The 16,056-nt window shown below is 43.1% G+C and overlaps 1 protein-coding gene across 16 annotated transcripts in view; it reads right to left on the reverse strand.

The window, feature by feature from the left end:
- TSPAN4 (tetraspanin 4) overlaps positions 1 to 16,056 on the reverse strand; it is a 460,958-nt gene that overhangs the window by 414,933 nt on the left and 29,969 nt on the right. The window contains exon 1 of one of the 16 annotated variants that reach the window (XM_054198969.1): positions 1,246 to 1,500. The exons of the other annotated variants lie outside the window; for them this stretch is intronic. The gene's annotated coding sequence lies outside the window, so the exon portion shown is untranslated. Of the gene's footprint in view, positions 1 to 1,245; positions 1,501 to 16,056 lie in introns of those variants that run through there. 16 annotated transcript variants of the gene reach the window in all.

The raw sequence follows: 16,056 nt of genomic DNA on the forward strand, positions 1-16,056 counted from the left end.
ATCACAAGAATAAAAGAAGCAGCTGTTAAGTCTCTGGTCAGTGTGCCTCCCCTTGCACTCCCTCACCATGATGGTTTGCTGCTTTTGAACAATGATGAAGACCTGCAAAACCCCTACTACACAGCCAGCTGAACACCATGGCTGTAAGTCAGATACAAGAGCCTGAAATACACTGAAATCTAATGAATGATCATCACCACCTCCAGTAAGCCCTGGCTCAAGCCCAACCTCCAAGTCTCATTAAACTCATTTTTATATAAAAATCGATAGCCCTTTTGCCTCGTCCCTCAGCTGGGAGGGAAACAATGGAAGCACTTCTACAATCAGACTTACATCTTATGCAGGCTAAAAGAGTAAAGAGCTCCACAATGAGATTAATCAAAGTGAAGGAGTCGTAATAGGCTTAAAATGAGAGCACATTAATAACTGCTCTCTTGTGGTAAACAGAGCTGGTAATCAAGCACAGGTTCAGCAGAACTCCTTATCCACCGCTGAAGCAAATTAGCTCTGTAGCAACATGAACAAGCAAGTGATTGGCCTGGACAGTCACAGGCCAGGGTGGAAAGCCTCTGTAGAAATTCAATTCATCCATCAAAAACCCAGGAGAAGAGAAAGATGTTCTTCTCTTAGAAAAGAGATCACATTTATTGGTCATTTCAGTGCAAAGCTCAGGTGTCTCTATCTGCCACGAAGACATTTTGCACTGCCAGCACCTAGCACAGCAAGGATATGACAGTCCCTGAAAGCAATTCTTTCTCCGCTATTACTCCAGGCCTACCACAAGACCCCAGGCTCCAGCTGGAACGAGCCATGCTTCTTCAGAGCAATTCATTTGTGGAGACCAATTGATAGGTGTCCAGTTTTCTTCTTCTGTTCCCGTGACAAAAATGTATCCTGACAGCTCTTTGCTTCCTTTGTCTTGGGTCAGGAAATTTGCCTGGAGAAACTCGCTCTCCTACTGATCTTTCTTTTGTCAGCTTAGCAGCCTACGATGCTGAGATGCTCTGAAATTTCACAGAAAAACCAAGACAAATGAAATCTCATCTCTATTCAAAGTCATAATTTGTCAGTGAAATGTTTTCTGAATTTCAAGCTGAAACACTGAAGTGGGAGAGGAGAAAAGAAAGCAAGACTGGCTGTGACTTTTCACTACGTGTTCTAGTTATGCAGGAACATGTAATACCTTCCCTTTCTCGTACAGGCAGGGCACTCAGTATATGAACTCAAAATCCTGACTGTACTTACTTTCAGAAGCCCCTTGGAGATAGCTGTCTTCATTTCACTGACTGGTAAGTGGTCTGACAGACAAGCTGGCTTCACAGAGTGGTAGGGCTTGGAAGGGACCTTCAGAGATCACGTAGTCCAATCCCCTGCCAAAGCAGGTTCACCTAGGGCAGGTCAGACAGGAACACGTCCAGGTGGGTTTTGAATATCTTCAGGGAAGGAGACTCCACAACCTGTCTGGGCAGCCTGTTCCAGTGCTCTATTACCCTTAAAGAAGTTTTTCCTCATGTTGAGATGGCATTTCCTATGTGCCAGCTTGTGCCCATTGCCCCTTGTCCTGTCACCTGGCACCACTGAAAGGAGTCTGGCCCCATCCTCTTGACACTCACCCTTTAGATATTTATAAGCACTGATGAGGTCCCCTCTCAGTCTTCTATTCTCCAGGCTGATTAAGACGCGGGTCTGTTTAAAGTCAAACAGTGAGTCTGCAGCTCAGCATTGAACTGCATGAGACTGAGTTTTGCTTTTGTTTATCTACCAGTTTTAGCATTTTTAAATTCACTTAAGGAAAAAAAAGAAAAAGTTGGATGAGAAGAAAGGAAAACCACACCATTATGGAAGAAGAAAAAGCCCACGTGTCAGAGGCTGGAGTCTTCACAGCAGGGCACCTCAGGCACCATTTAACCAGCTCCAGGACACAAGAACGAAAATGAGAATACACCCACATTCACAAAAAAAATGGTAGAACAGCTAGATAGCCACTCACTCCCACAGCGGATCTTCCAAATGAGTGACAAGCTACCAGGAAGAATGCCAGTTGGACCCTGAAAAGTCTGTAAAACGTGGACAACAATGGAATTACTTAGCGAATTCAGGGTAGGAAAACACACTCCAAAACCCAAAGGGTTGACTTCCAGATCCAAAGCTTTTGATTTTACTTAACATAAGCTCCTAACACAGCTGGTGAGGGAGCCAACTAGGGACAGTGCCCTACTGGACCTGCTGCTTGTTAACAGAGAAGGTCTTGTAGGGGATGTAAAGATTGGAGGTCATCTTGGGCAGAGTGACCATGAAATGATAGAATTTTCAATTCTTAGTGAAGCAAGGCGGGGAGCCAGCAGAACTGCCACCTTAGATTTCCAAAGGGCAAACTTTGGCCTGCTTAGGAGCATGGTTGAGAGTGTCCCTTGGGGGACAGTCCTCAAGGGCAAAGGTGCCCAGGAAGGCTGGTCTTACTTCAAGGAGGAACTCTTAAAATCTCAGGAGAAGGCCATCCCCAAGTCCCAAAAAGCAGGCAGACAGGGAAGAAGACCAGCCTGGCTAAATAGAGAGCATTGGCTGGACCTCAGGAAAAAAAAGCAAGTTTATGATCTCTGGAAAATGGGCTTGGCGACTTACGAAAAATACCAAGATGTAGTGAAGCTATGCAGTGCAAAAATTAGAAGGGCCAAAGCTCAAGCAGAACTCATCTTGGCCACCACAATTAAAGATAACAAGAAGAGGTTCTTTCAGTATATCAATAGAAAAAGGAAGACCAGGGAAAATGTAGGCCCACTAACGAATGAGATGGGCACCCTGGTGGTGGAAGACACACAGAAGGCAGAGCTACTGAATGCCTTCTTTGCTTCAGTCTTCGCTGTTAAAGCTGTCCCTCATGAATACCAGGCCCTGGAGGCAAAGGGGAAGGTCTAGAGAGAGGAAGAGTTTTCCCCAGTAGAGGAAGATCAGGTTAGAGACCACTTGGCCAAACTGGACATCCATAAGTCCACGGGCCCTGACGAGATGCACCCACAAGTGCTGAGAGAGCTGGCAGATGTTATTGTTTGGCCACTCTCCATCATCTTTGAAAGGTCATGGAGAACAGGAGAGGTGCCTGAGGACTGGAGGAAGGACAATATCACTCCAGCCTTCAAAAACGGCAGGAAGGAGGACCCAGGGAACTACAGACCAGTTAGTCTCACCTCCATCCCTGGGAAGGTAATGGAGCGACTCATTCTGGATGTCATATCCAAGCACGTTCAAGAGCAGGAAGTTATTGGAAGTGGTCAACATGGATTTACCAGGGGTAAATCACGCTTGACCAATCTCATAGCCTTCTATGAGGTTGGCTAGATGAGGGCGGAGCAGCAGACGTCATCTACCTTGACTTCAGCAAGGCTTTTGACACTGTCTCTCATAACATCCTCCTTAGGAAACTGAGAAAGTGGACTAGAGGAGGGGACAGTGAGGTGGATTGAGAGCTGGCTGTGTGACAGGACTCAGAGGGTTGTGATTAATGGAGCAGGGTTGAGTGGGAGGGCTGTAACCAATGGTGTCCCCCAGGGCTCAATACTTGGACAAGTATTGTTTAACGTATTCATCAACAACCTGGACGAGGGGACAGAGTGTATGCTCAGCAAGTTCGCTGACGATACCAAACTGGGAGGGGTGGCCGACACTCCAGAGGGCCGTGCTGCCATCCAGCGTGACCTGGACAGGCTGGATAGCTGGGCACAGAAGAACATAATGAGGTTCAACAAGGACAAGTGTAGGGTCCTGCACCTGGGGAGGAAGAATGTCAGGCACCAGTATAGGTTAGGGGTGGACCTGCTGGACAGCAGCTCTGAAGAAAAGGATCTGGGGGTCTTGGTAGACAGTAAACTATCCATGAGCAAGCAACGTGCCCTTGTTGCCAAAAAGGCCAATGGAATTCTGGGCTGCATAGGGAGGAGTGTGGCCAGCAGGTCAAGGGAAGTCATTCTCCCCCTCTCCTCTGCACTGGTGAGGCCACAACTGGAATACTGTGTCCGGTTCTGGGCTCCCCAGTTCAAGAGAGACAGGGAACTACTGGAGAGAGTCCAGCGTAGGGCAACAAAGGTGACTGAGGGACTGGAGCACCTCCCTTATAAGGAAAGGCTGAAAGAGCTGGGACTCTTTAGCCTGGAGAAGAGAAGGCTGAGGGGAGACCTTATTAATGTTTACAAGTATCTAAAGGGTGGGTTTAAGGAGGATGGAGCCAGACTCTTTTCAGTGGTTCCCAGTAACAGGACGAGGGGTAATGGGCACAAGCTGGAAGGTAGGAAGTTCTGATCAAATATGAGAAAGAACTTCTTTACGGTGAGGGCGACAGAGCACTGGAACAGGCTGCCCAGGGAGGTTGTGGAGTCCCCTTCTCTGGAGACTTTCAAGACCTGCCTAGATGCAGTCCTGAGTAATGTGCTCTAGGCAATCCTGCTTTAGCAGGGGAGTTGGACTAGATGATCTCTAGAGGTCCCTTCCAACTCTGAAAAATTCCATGATTTCAAAAAGCCTTTTTTTCATTTAAGATACATTCACTCTGGTTTTTATGAAAATTTTGTTGTACCACGCTGACAAAATCCGCCCTTCTTCCTCATTACTACAGTAAGAGTTAATTGTCCAAACAAACAGAATGAGCTTCTTCCAAGCACACTATGAAGTCTTTGCAAATAGACTCTGTCCAACAGGAGAGCAGGTTCTGAAGCTGGGTCTCCTTCACACAGTTACCATTACACTCAACTAAATACATGTAAGCTACCAGCATGAGAACCCCACAGATTTGAGCATCAGCCTCCAAAGTAAAATGTCTCTGGTTGCAAATGCTGCATGATCTCAAGATACGCCCTCTGTAACAAAGTCAGCTGTTGCTCTAAGGACTATGCTTGCGATTCAAATCACACATGCAAACACCTGTAAAAAAACTTGAGCCGTTTAACTGCCAGGAGCAGTCTCAGAGAGACTGCTCGGCTCCCTGTACAGCCAAAGGAAAGAAACAGCAACTTCAATATAGCCCATCTTGAGGAAAGCCCTATTTGAGGTGGGATGTATCTCCTTTTCCCCTTTCATCTGCAGAAGGAAGCCTTAAATGAATGGTTAGGTGTTTAATTCTTAGACAGCTTTAGTTACACAGAATTAACATAAGTTGAAGGTTTTACTCTTGATCAGAAAAAGGCAACTGGTTGATTTGAAAAAAACGTGACTAATAGGCAAAATACAGTTTTGGGCTCTAAACAGAAAGTGATTTTGCTCTTAACAACCAGACTACTCCTCCCCTCCTCCCGCCAGTGCTGTTTTCAGACTTAGATTCGGAACATTAAAATAAAGGTCTGGGCCAATTATAAATATGATGTAAAGCATGGAGTTTCCTTGATCTTCAGAGATTTTACTTATTACCTGAATTGCCTTATTTGCCTGATTCACATAATGAAGGTTTTCAAAACATCACTTTGTTCTTGTTCTTAAGTGATAAAAAAAGCAATCACTATAAACAACATCCTCAAGTGTTGTTTCACCTACTAAGATTAGATGCCAATTTAGATGACAGGAAGCTGTAACACTTCAATTTCTGTGTACTGTGATATTTTTACTAGGTTGCAAAGATTACCTACATAATTCTCCCTTCATTTTTTAAACCATAAAACTATTTTCTGTCATATTTATGTGATGCCTTGAACAAAGCTTTTCAAAACTAAGCCACTGGAGCATGTTGACACTGCATTTTCTCTCATTGCTTTTGTCATTTTTATGGTGCCTTTCCAGCACAGTAGAGAACATCTGGTGTCCCAATTCAAATCCATGACTGTGACCCTTGAAGAAGGGTTTCCCATTAAACAGGATCAAACAAAACAGAAAGCAGGTAAGAATTCTACTACTTCCTTGTCTCTGCACACAAGATAGGAAAATAAAGGCAGAGAAAATTATCCAAGAAAAAATATCTCCAGGTAATTGTCAGTTTGAAGACATTATCATATTTTATGACAGTGCTGACTTCAGGCCTCTAAAAAAAGTAAAAGTCTCTTTGAACAAGATACAGGGAGAAGCCTATCTTTGACAAGAAATCAGCATAGGAACGTGCCCCAAGTGCTAACATACAGTGCCCATGCAGACATAGCAATTTCAAAGATCAAGTTTCTTAAACTAAAACAGTGCTTCTAAAACTCAGTCTTTCATGGCTAGGAATATAGAGTTCTCTATCAGGAAACTCTTTTATAAATGAATTCAAAAATCAAAAGCCCAGATTGAACAGAGTTACTTTGTTAAGGGCAGAAAAATAAAAAAAAAAAAAGAAAAGAAAAGAAAAGAAAAAGGAGATGGAAAAGCCATAGTCTTTTAACATCTTTCCTGCTGTCCAAAAAATCAGATAACCACAGTTCATTTCAGAGTAAACATGTGAATTCTACATAAAAATAGTGACTAAGAACCTGGTATATAAAACATGTACTCTCTGACACCAGCACCCATTGCAATATCAACATACTTACTTCAGTTGGCTGCACTTTCCACTGCAAGTCCCAAACCCTTGCTATAGTCTACTCTACAGGCATTGTGGAGACAGTGTTCCCCCTGCTCCCCCCAGATACACAGCTGATACATAAGCAAATAATTTCTCTCCCTTGCCTATAAGGCCTCATGAATTGCCCGTGCAGCACTGCCAGCCTCTTCAGAAGGATGCTGTAACAGCATCCAGATGCTCTCCAGATAGCCTCAGAGAATCAGTGCTCATGCCCCAAGGAAACTCAGTGACAAGTAGGTTCCTAAATCACAAAGAAAGTTTTGGAAAAATCCTGTCCATAACAATCAATCAAGAAACTGTATTGTATTAGTTCATGGATTCATGCTTTCTTTGATAAGCAAACAGCACAGGGATGGAAGGAGCTTGCCAGCTATGCTGAAGTGAGTTTTCCTGGAAGAGATGGCTTGCCTCCATCTTAAGAAGAGCTACCTCCCTACTTTCTTGCATTTGCTGAAGCCACAAGGTGCTCTAGCTGTATTTACAGAGTAGCTGGGGGCTGAGGAGCAAAAATACTTTTGGCTTAGGTCCTTAAACATAGCTGTGCGTTAGAGAAATACTGTAGTGAACATCAAACACAATCTGCTGGCACAGACACTTTCTCTTCTGTGCTGCATCACTTCTGACACTGCCTGTATCACTGTCGTATCCAAGTGCCTCCCAGCAGTGCATGAAGTGCTGCAGCTAATACCTGGTGTTCAGTTTATTCTCTCTCTTCCCTGAGGGAGAATCATATGCACTGCAGTATGAATTGTTTTGAGAGAGTATAGGTTTTAAACAGGTACAAGTAGCTTCTTTTTGAAGCTGAAAGCATGTGCCCTGAATGAAAGGTGCTCAGACACATCATGCGCAGTAAGAGTTCAATTCACAGACGTGTGCCAATATCCTCCTCTCCCTTCCATTAAAACACTCTCTTCTGCAAAGAATGGCTTTATCCTTTTAGAAAAATGTTCTACTGAATGAAAAGCCAAATCATCAACCATTGTCCTACCATAAACATCTATGGTTTTTTATGACACACATACACCATGATTGTACAACCAAATCACTCACTGATGCTTGTAAAATATTTTGGAATCCCTGAATAAGAGGAACTCTCCGTTTATTATCTGGTATAGGATACCAGGCTTTGTTTCCTCTCTGTTTTGCAGACTCTCTCATTTTGATGTCACCTGCACCAAATGTAGTCTCCTTGAACTAGAACAACTCTTTTCCAGTTCCTTGGCAATACTCTACTTCTCACTCTCATTTCACTTCCTTCAGCTGTGCACATCTTTACCCTTACATCTGGTTCCTGAAACAGGCCTGCCTAGCATATTTGATAAAATCTGAATGAAATTGCCTGAATAGTAATGTTATTAGGAAAATGCCATATTTCTAGGGAATGATACAGTTAAGTTTTCTTAATAGATCCTGCACTTGGACAGAAAACACTTCGTCCTTAGAAATGGGCAAAACAGATTAAACAATTCCAATAACAGTGGAACAAAGAATTAGATTTTTTCAATGCAGAACTTTAGCACAGGACAAGAATGGTTTCCACAGGTGTTTGAGGGTTTTGTTATTGGTTTTGGACAAGTCACCAAAATCTACAGGCCTTAATACTAAAATATTCTTGTTCACAGACCAGATTTTTTTGTGTATTGAGAAAAAGACAAAAGAACAATTAAAACAAAGATTCCTACAGAGACAGCGTAAGAAAAAAATAATCAGTTCTGCTCAAAAACAGCTTTCCTATAATTCCCCAGTAGACCCACAAACAGCAACCGATAAAACAGTTCCTAACTCTCCACCTGTTGATGTAGCTTTCTTCTCCAGGAAGAATTAGAGTCCACACTACCAACAGAAAAGAAAAAAAAAAAGTTGCAAGAAAAGAGACAACAGCATCCCTGTAGTCTTAATACTATTTCAGATTTTCAACAATAAAAAGTCTTCTAAGAGCCAGAAAGTCACATTTGAGTCCCATATGTAGGTCAGAGACAAACTGTTCTTTCTAAAAGAAATTAGCAATTAAAATTTAAAGATTTGATGTAGCTTCACACAAAGAAGTTTCAAAGAAGCACATCTGCCATCTCCGCTGTGATGGTGGACTGAGATGCTGTGAGTGCTAGAAGCACTGTCAGCACAGGAACCTAGAGATCCTGGAGGTCTAGAGCTCAGCGCCCAAGCTGTTAAGTCCAAAGTCACTGAACAAGTTCTGGTGACAAGCAGATGTTTTAAACTGTAGGGGTGCAGCATGAATAACCATCCAATTTTTACGTGAAAAAAAAACAAAAAAAAAAACCAAAGCCAAGTGCGAGGTGCACAGCACATTCCTCTCATCACAGTGGCCTTCTCTAGAATGAGCACCTCCAAGTCTCAGCTGAGGACTTTTCTCAAGTATTGCAGCAGGTGAAAGCGTTAGCCAACATAAGCAGGGCAATGGAAAGCATAGAGATATAAATATGTAAGGAAAAGAGAGTCTTCTTGGATCTTGATGAGCGCACTATATGAATGGGATCAAGGTAACTCAAAAACACTACAACCAAACAGAACGACAATTCCCAGAGGAAACTTATATCCCAAGTTAAAATTCTTCTACAAGTACCCATTTCACGTTGTCTAACTTGTTTTGCCGTGCTGTCCTCTCTATCACAGAGCCAGTTTGATTTCAGAAGCGCTTAACACACAAACCAGTTATATCCCCATGTAAATAATAGAAATACTTTTCTTGCAAGAAACAGTCAAAATCCCAAGCCTCTGCAAAATGCTACAACAGAATTTGCACATATCTTCTAGTTCTGATGACATGACAATCCACTTTGAATTGGCTCCCATGGTAACTGCAATATTAAGGTCCCCAGAGAGCCATCTCGAGCACACACACATACAAGAGTGTAAGGGATGTGTCTGTAGCTTTGCAGTCAAAGAAACAGAACACAAACTTGATGCAATGCAAGGAGTCTCTCCACAACACTACCCTGTCTTCAGTTAACAGGATTCAGAAAGACATCAATTCTTTCCCTTAGGAACGGGATTTAGCTCTCTGTCATCTCCAAGACTAGAGCACACACTTCTCTTTAGGAGCCGACCCTTGCTGCCCTCTTCCCTCAACACCTCAATGCAGCCTAGCTGTAACACATGTACTTACATCATTTCACTAGGAGCTTTTTGTTCCTCAGCGAGACCCTGCTTTGGGGTTTCTCTAGTTGGGTTGGTGGAAGCCCAAGGACGCCAAGAAATTATGTTCTGCGTATTTTTCAGTCAACTGGAGAGCTAACTGCTCTAGAGAAACACTGCAGTGTAGTCAGACCAGAGATGCAGCCCAGGAAAAGTCCCCTCCTCTCCCTCCTTTGCCATACAGATGATTCCACCCCTGAAAACAAAGGCATCCTTTGCTCACTCATATCTTGCCAAATTCCCCTTTACAAGGGCATGCCTCATCTCACAGCTTCAGCTCCCTCACTAATGATTTTTCTTAATTGGCCAGTCTGAGCTGCTGCAAGATGACACAACATCATGCTCCCGCAGCACACACTGATTCAGGAGCAAGCGAATGAAATACATCTCTCCTACTTCATTAGCTTGAGAAGATGGAGCAGTAATGACTAGACTGCAAGCAATGAGGCAGCGCTTGCCATTCCACCACATCACTGTGCTGCTCACTGCCACACACAAAAAAGTCTGTATCTTCCTCATTTCCACCTGTTAGCAACTGCATTTCCTGCAGGACTTGGTCTAATCATAACCCCGAGATCCCCCTAGAAAGGGAGCTGATTTAAAAACAAAGCTCCACACTTAGGCTGTCAGTAACTTTCTGATCTCTAGCTTGCTGTGGGGTACACACTATGACAGGGATCATAGATTTTTAATGCAAAAAGATCTCTTTGTGTGAGGAATATTTATCATCCTTTTAATGGAACACCCCTTAAAATTAAGATAAACAGCCCTACAAGAGGCACTTTCACAACATCCCACTGACAGACACAACTCTATTAGTGTCCCTCCATTCCAGCACACTGTAATTTATTACAGTGTCATAATTTGCAAACTCAGACTCTAGCAAGACAGAAAGAGGCAGGAAAGTAGTTTGAGCAAGACCTATAGCAAAGAGAAGGAAGTGTTTTTGAGGAGAAAAACCAAAAAGTGATGGTTCACTCTTTGCCCCAAAAGAGGTTGTGTCTCTCAACAAATCAAACCCTTTTGTTCATCTTCCAAACATATTTTGGCTGAGCTTCCAACTTTTAGAAAAGAGGCAGGAAATAGCAAATGAATTATAGTATGATTAAAATGATAGTGGCCTAGCAGTTTATACAGCTTTTATTTAAGGCTTCTGCTACATGCCTGAGGGATAGGATGCCATCCAGAGGGACCTGGACAAGCTCAAGAAGTGGGCCCATGTGAACCTCATGAGATTCAACAAGGCCAAGTACAAGGTCCTGCACCTGGGTCAGGGCAACCCTTGGTACCAGTACAGGCTGGGGGATGAAGGGATTGAGAGCAGCCTTGCAGAGAAGGACTTGGGGCTACTGGTGGATGAAAAGTTGGAAATGAGCCAACAATGTGCGCTTGCAGCCCAGAAAGCCAACAATATCCTGGACTGCATCAAAAGAAGCATGGCCAGCAGGGTGAGGGAGGTGATTCTGCCCCTCTGCTCTGCTCTGGTGAGACCCCACCTGGAGTACTGTGTCCAGCTCTGGAGCCCTCAGCACAGCAATGACATGGACCTGTTGGAGCGGGTCCAGAGGAGGGCCACAAAAACAATCAGGGGTCTGGAGCACCTCTCCTGTGAGGAAAGGCTGAGAGAGTTGGGGCTGTTCAGCCTGGAGAAGTGAAGGCTACACGGAGACCTTATTGCAGCCTCTCAATACTTCAAGGGGTCCTACAGGAAAGACAGGGACAGACTTCTTAGCAGGGCCTGTTGTGACAGGACAAGGCATAATGGTTTTAAACTGAATGCGTAGATTCAGACTAGATGTAAGGAAGAACATTTTTGTGCTGCGGGTGGTGAAACACTGGAAGAGGTTGCCCAGAGAGGTGGTAGATGTCCCATCCCTGGAAACATTCAAGGTCAGGTTGTATGGGGCTCTGAGCAACCTGCTCTAGTTGAAGATGTCCCTGTTCATTGCAGGGGAGTTGGAACAGGTGACCTTTTAATGTCCCTTCCAACCCAAACTATTCTATGATTCTATGTTGAAAATAATTTTTGTCCATTATTTTCTAAATTTGTTCTACTTAACATTTATAGAACTTCAGTTACTTGTAGATAAAAACAATGCACACTATCCAATGAAGATTACTATGAACACTACCCTTCCTTTGGGAAAGCATCTTCAAGTAGATGAGCCAGAGATACTTATGCAAGCAACAGGTATTTTTGATTCAGTTTCTCAGAAGTGAGGAACAGAAGAGAATTTAAAATTCCTGCCCATTTGGCAGAGCACCGGGCTCTTTCTACCTTTCTCTCTCTCTGAGCAATGACATGGTAATTCACAAAGTGAATTCAAGTCCTGAACGTATCTGCTATTTTACATCTGCTTCTGTTACTTTAACCTCAGAAGCAAATTAAAAAGAAAAAAAAAAAATCTGATTTCTGCTGATTGCTTATACTTTCCTAAAGTTCCCTTCCTTTGTTCTATCAGACAGGTTATTTAGAGGGTATTACCCTAATCCAACAAAGAACTTAAGAATACGAATATTTCCAGTGAAGGCAAAGGCTCTAATGGATCAAAATGCTTTATTTATTAGAGTTCATCAGCTCCTGCTTCATATCCTAACTACTCCACTGAAATACCCTTACAGTTTCATTATTATGCCTGTTGTATTAGTGATAAGTCAGGCATAGAGCACGTACGCTCAACTTGGGAGTTCAGTTCTACCTTCCTAGGGGCAACTTTTCATACATCAGCTATCAGATTCTTCTTCCTTTGAACTTTTACCACAGCTTTTAAAAATTGACACTGGGCCAGTTGCCTCCGAAGAACGAGCGGTCAGAGTGCGCATGCAACATCCTGTCTGCCTCGGGGAATAACCAAAAAACTAGCAGTACAACGCTTGTATAAAAAACAGCCAGTCTGCTGCTGTTCTTTGTCCTCAGTACAGTCATGATTGCCCAAAGCAGGCTTACCATCAGGTAAGACAGGACAGGCCCTCCCCAGTTACACCTCGGCAATCCTACTCAGTTCACTGGGATTTGCTCATTTAAATCAGAATAGCATGCAACTTTGTATGACCACAGACCTATCTGATGCAGTTCGAGAGCAAGATCTGCAAGCAAATTAATGGGTTTGTAAGGGCATGTTAGTCACTAAAATAAACACTGCTCAAGGAAATTCCTACAGCTTCATTTGCTATGTCTTGTTTTGCTTGATAGAAGACCACATGAATTAGGAACAAATGACATTAGCATTGCAACATTCAAGAATTCAAGAGAAATGCACAATAAGACAGAATGGTTGTTCCTGTATCACCACTTGTTTGCTGTGTTTGACGCTGGCTGTCAGTACTTCCACAGAACCTGCTCTATTCTGCTCTTGCTCCATCCCATAACAGTTACCCAGCAGGCAGGCCAGGAAACATCACCTCTGAAACAAAGAAGGAGGGCAGGAGAGAGATACTAGATACTCTCCTGGCACCTTCTTTCTCAAAGTTATATTGTGACACCTCCACGGTAGCTTCTGCTTCTTGGTCTCCTTTAAAAACAAAAAAGCAAGCATTACCTTTGTCCAGGGGTGTCAAGGAAATAAACAACCTCAAAGCTCAAGAGAAGCAAGACGCGCCCTCACTTGGAGCTCCCTGTAGTCAATCCCATAGGAAATGGGCAAAGCTAGTGCTAGACAGCTGCTGCCACTACTACTGGAGCCTGGATCCTTTTGCCAGCTCCTCACAAGAGACACATCCCACTCAGACCCTGGCTGAGGCAGGTTCCAAGTACCAATGCAAGCCATCACTGCCATCCAAAGCAAAGACTCCTCCTTCCTTTACTGCACATCACTCCTGCTCCCAGAACCACTCCCTCACATGGCTGTTTGTGTATTCCTGTTTTGTTAAAATTAGCATCTTCTCCAGAACAAAACTCCACAAAAAAAGGACCTTGGTAAAGAAACAGTCATTAGCACAGGACAATCTGACCCGTGGAGGGAGGGGAAGGAAGGAAGGAATACATCCCCCCCATGGAAAATCTTCTAAAGCTGAACTGCAAGTCCACAAGTCATCAGCAACACACAGGTAGCCCCAAAGCTAACAGAAATCTGCTTCTTTTCATAGTTCTCAAGTTCCCCTACATTTTCCTATTACAAAATTGTACGAAGGATCTTGTTTTCTCACAAGAGAAAGAAAGAGGAGCCCAGAAATTGAAGGAACATATTAGTGCAAAAAAAATTTCATGGGTTTCTTTGGACAACTGATGTACAATTCATGTAGTGGTGACAGAGTGACAAGGTACCAAAACATATCAGTGCTCTTCAGAAAGCAGGAAGACAGTACTTACCCTCTTTATTCCAGCTTTTTCATTTAATCTTAGGCAAACAGGAACTTTAGACATTTTTCAAGCATTTCATAAAGTAATAACAATAAAATATCTAGGTAATTAAGCTGTTTTACATTAAACGTGTAAAAAACCAAAAAAACTAACAACAGCTTGGAGTTCCTAGGAAAAAGATTAAAGTATGCAAGTAAGAGGATGGGGGGAGGGCAAGAAATGGGATGTCACATACTGCAAAGAAGAAAAACTATTGCATATTTAATGGAGTACAAAATTTTTATCTGTAAACCCTTCAGATTCTTAAAGCCTAACTGCCTGCCTTCCCTCCCTTCCTAACCATTCTCCTCTGTGATGGAAGCAGGGGGCCACACTACAACACCCCACTGCCCCCTAGAAAGGCTGCACTTCCTTTTCCAGCGGAACTGTATTCCAATTCTTCAATAACATGTCCTGCAGTTTATTAGGCTCTTCTCATCCCAAAACATCAAAGCCCCACACTTTGCCCAAGTGTGAATAACAAAGAGTGCCAGCTTAGAGTCTGTACTCCTGTGTGTCCCACGGAGCTTGCAAAGGGGCAGACCTATCTACATAAGGAAACATGCGGATCCTGCAATTTCTGAACTGTTTGATTGGCCTCACTGATCTGGCCCCAGGGTTGCACTACACATGTTGTTTGTTGTTCCAATGCCGTAACAGCCAGTAGTCTGGAAGAAAGGAAAGCAGTGGTTGACATTCATGAAAATCAGAGAACATTCTTTATCTCAAGGAAAGAGGGAAAACTTTAAGGCACTGCAAGAGTCATTGTCACTCATCAAAACAGCTTACAAACTCCACCAATTAAGGCACACAGTCTGATCATGGTGTGAGTTTTCAATAAGAAAATGTTGCAATAAGAAAATTTTATGCCAGACCATGATCTAAAATTACTCATTTTTACCACAGAAGAAAGAAAACAAAGTTAAAATGCTGACAAAAGTGTTGCTCGAGAGCTTCAAGTAATGGCAGCCTCAGATCTCTTCCTTACAGCCAGGATCGTATTTTGAAAAGCGGAAGAAGAGGAGTGGGAAAAAGTCACACCACGCATTCACAGAAAATTATTCTGATGCGTCTGAAGGAGAGGCCAAACTTTGAGTCTCTGCTGTCCAAAACAGACAAGGACACTCGCATCTACTAGGTTTCCTATGCTAGCACCAGTGTGCTGAAGTCAGCTCTTTCACAAAGCTAAAGGACACAAGATGGGTACTTGGGTGGGAAGGTGGGACCTCCGCTTTCTGGAAAATTTGATTAAAATTTGGCTGACAGAGTCAAACATTATCAGCATGGGGTGACTGTCTGCATGTGTCCGACTACCTCACAAATAGCATGATCATGTAAGCTTGTTTTTTCAAGTGTAGTTTCCTAAGGAAACATGGGAGGGAAAGGCATTTTCACTGGCACTCCAAGCAAAAAGAGTTTAATCTGGCACCCTTCACAAGTACTCAATTAGTTTCCAATTCAAGAACAAAAAAGAACAAATTAATTGACCAGCAAAGTGTTAGAACAAGTCTGGTACTGTGCCATCAAATGGAAGTGAGGGGAATCAGGCTACAAACAGTCCTGCTGCAGGCATCCAAAGTCCTCCTCTGCCAATGCTTTTCCCACGGGACACCTTTTGTTCTCATCAAAAGGGCCAACATAGTAATTGCAAGACAGACAGTAGATTTGAATGCGTGTAACAAAAGAATTTCCAGCAGTCAAAATCCACACGCACAAAACCAGTGAGCTGACACACAGATCAGACTACCAAATGGCCTAGCCTACACAAACATTAACCAAAGCACAAATCAGTACTGTAAAATGTTAAACAAAAATGAATGGACGAAAGCCACCAAAAAGCTGCATTCTGAAAACCATCTTTACACAGGAGGTTAATCAGAATGAGAATGTTTTCACTTCTGTGTGTGCAATATTCCCCAATGGTTTAGTCATTACAGCAAGAACCCAAGCCTTTAAAGATAGATCTGCCTAAGAAGCAGAACACTTCAGAGAGCAAAATTAACTTGGTGGTTAGCTTCCCTTCCCAGAGAATTGTATTAGACAATTA

This window comes from Rissa tridactyla, chromosome 4, assembly GCF_028500815.1.
Source record: "Rissa tridactyla isolate bRisTri1 chromosome 4, bRisTri1.patW.cur.20221130, whole genome shotgun sequence".
Lineage (NCBI taxonomy): Eukaryota > Metazoa > Chordata > Aves > Charadriiformes > Laridae > Rissa > Rissa tridactyla.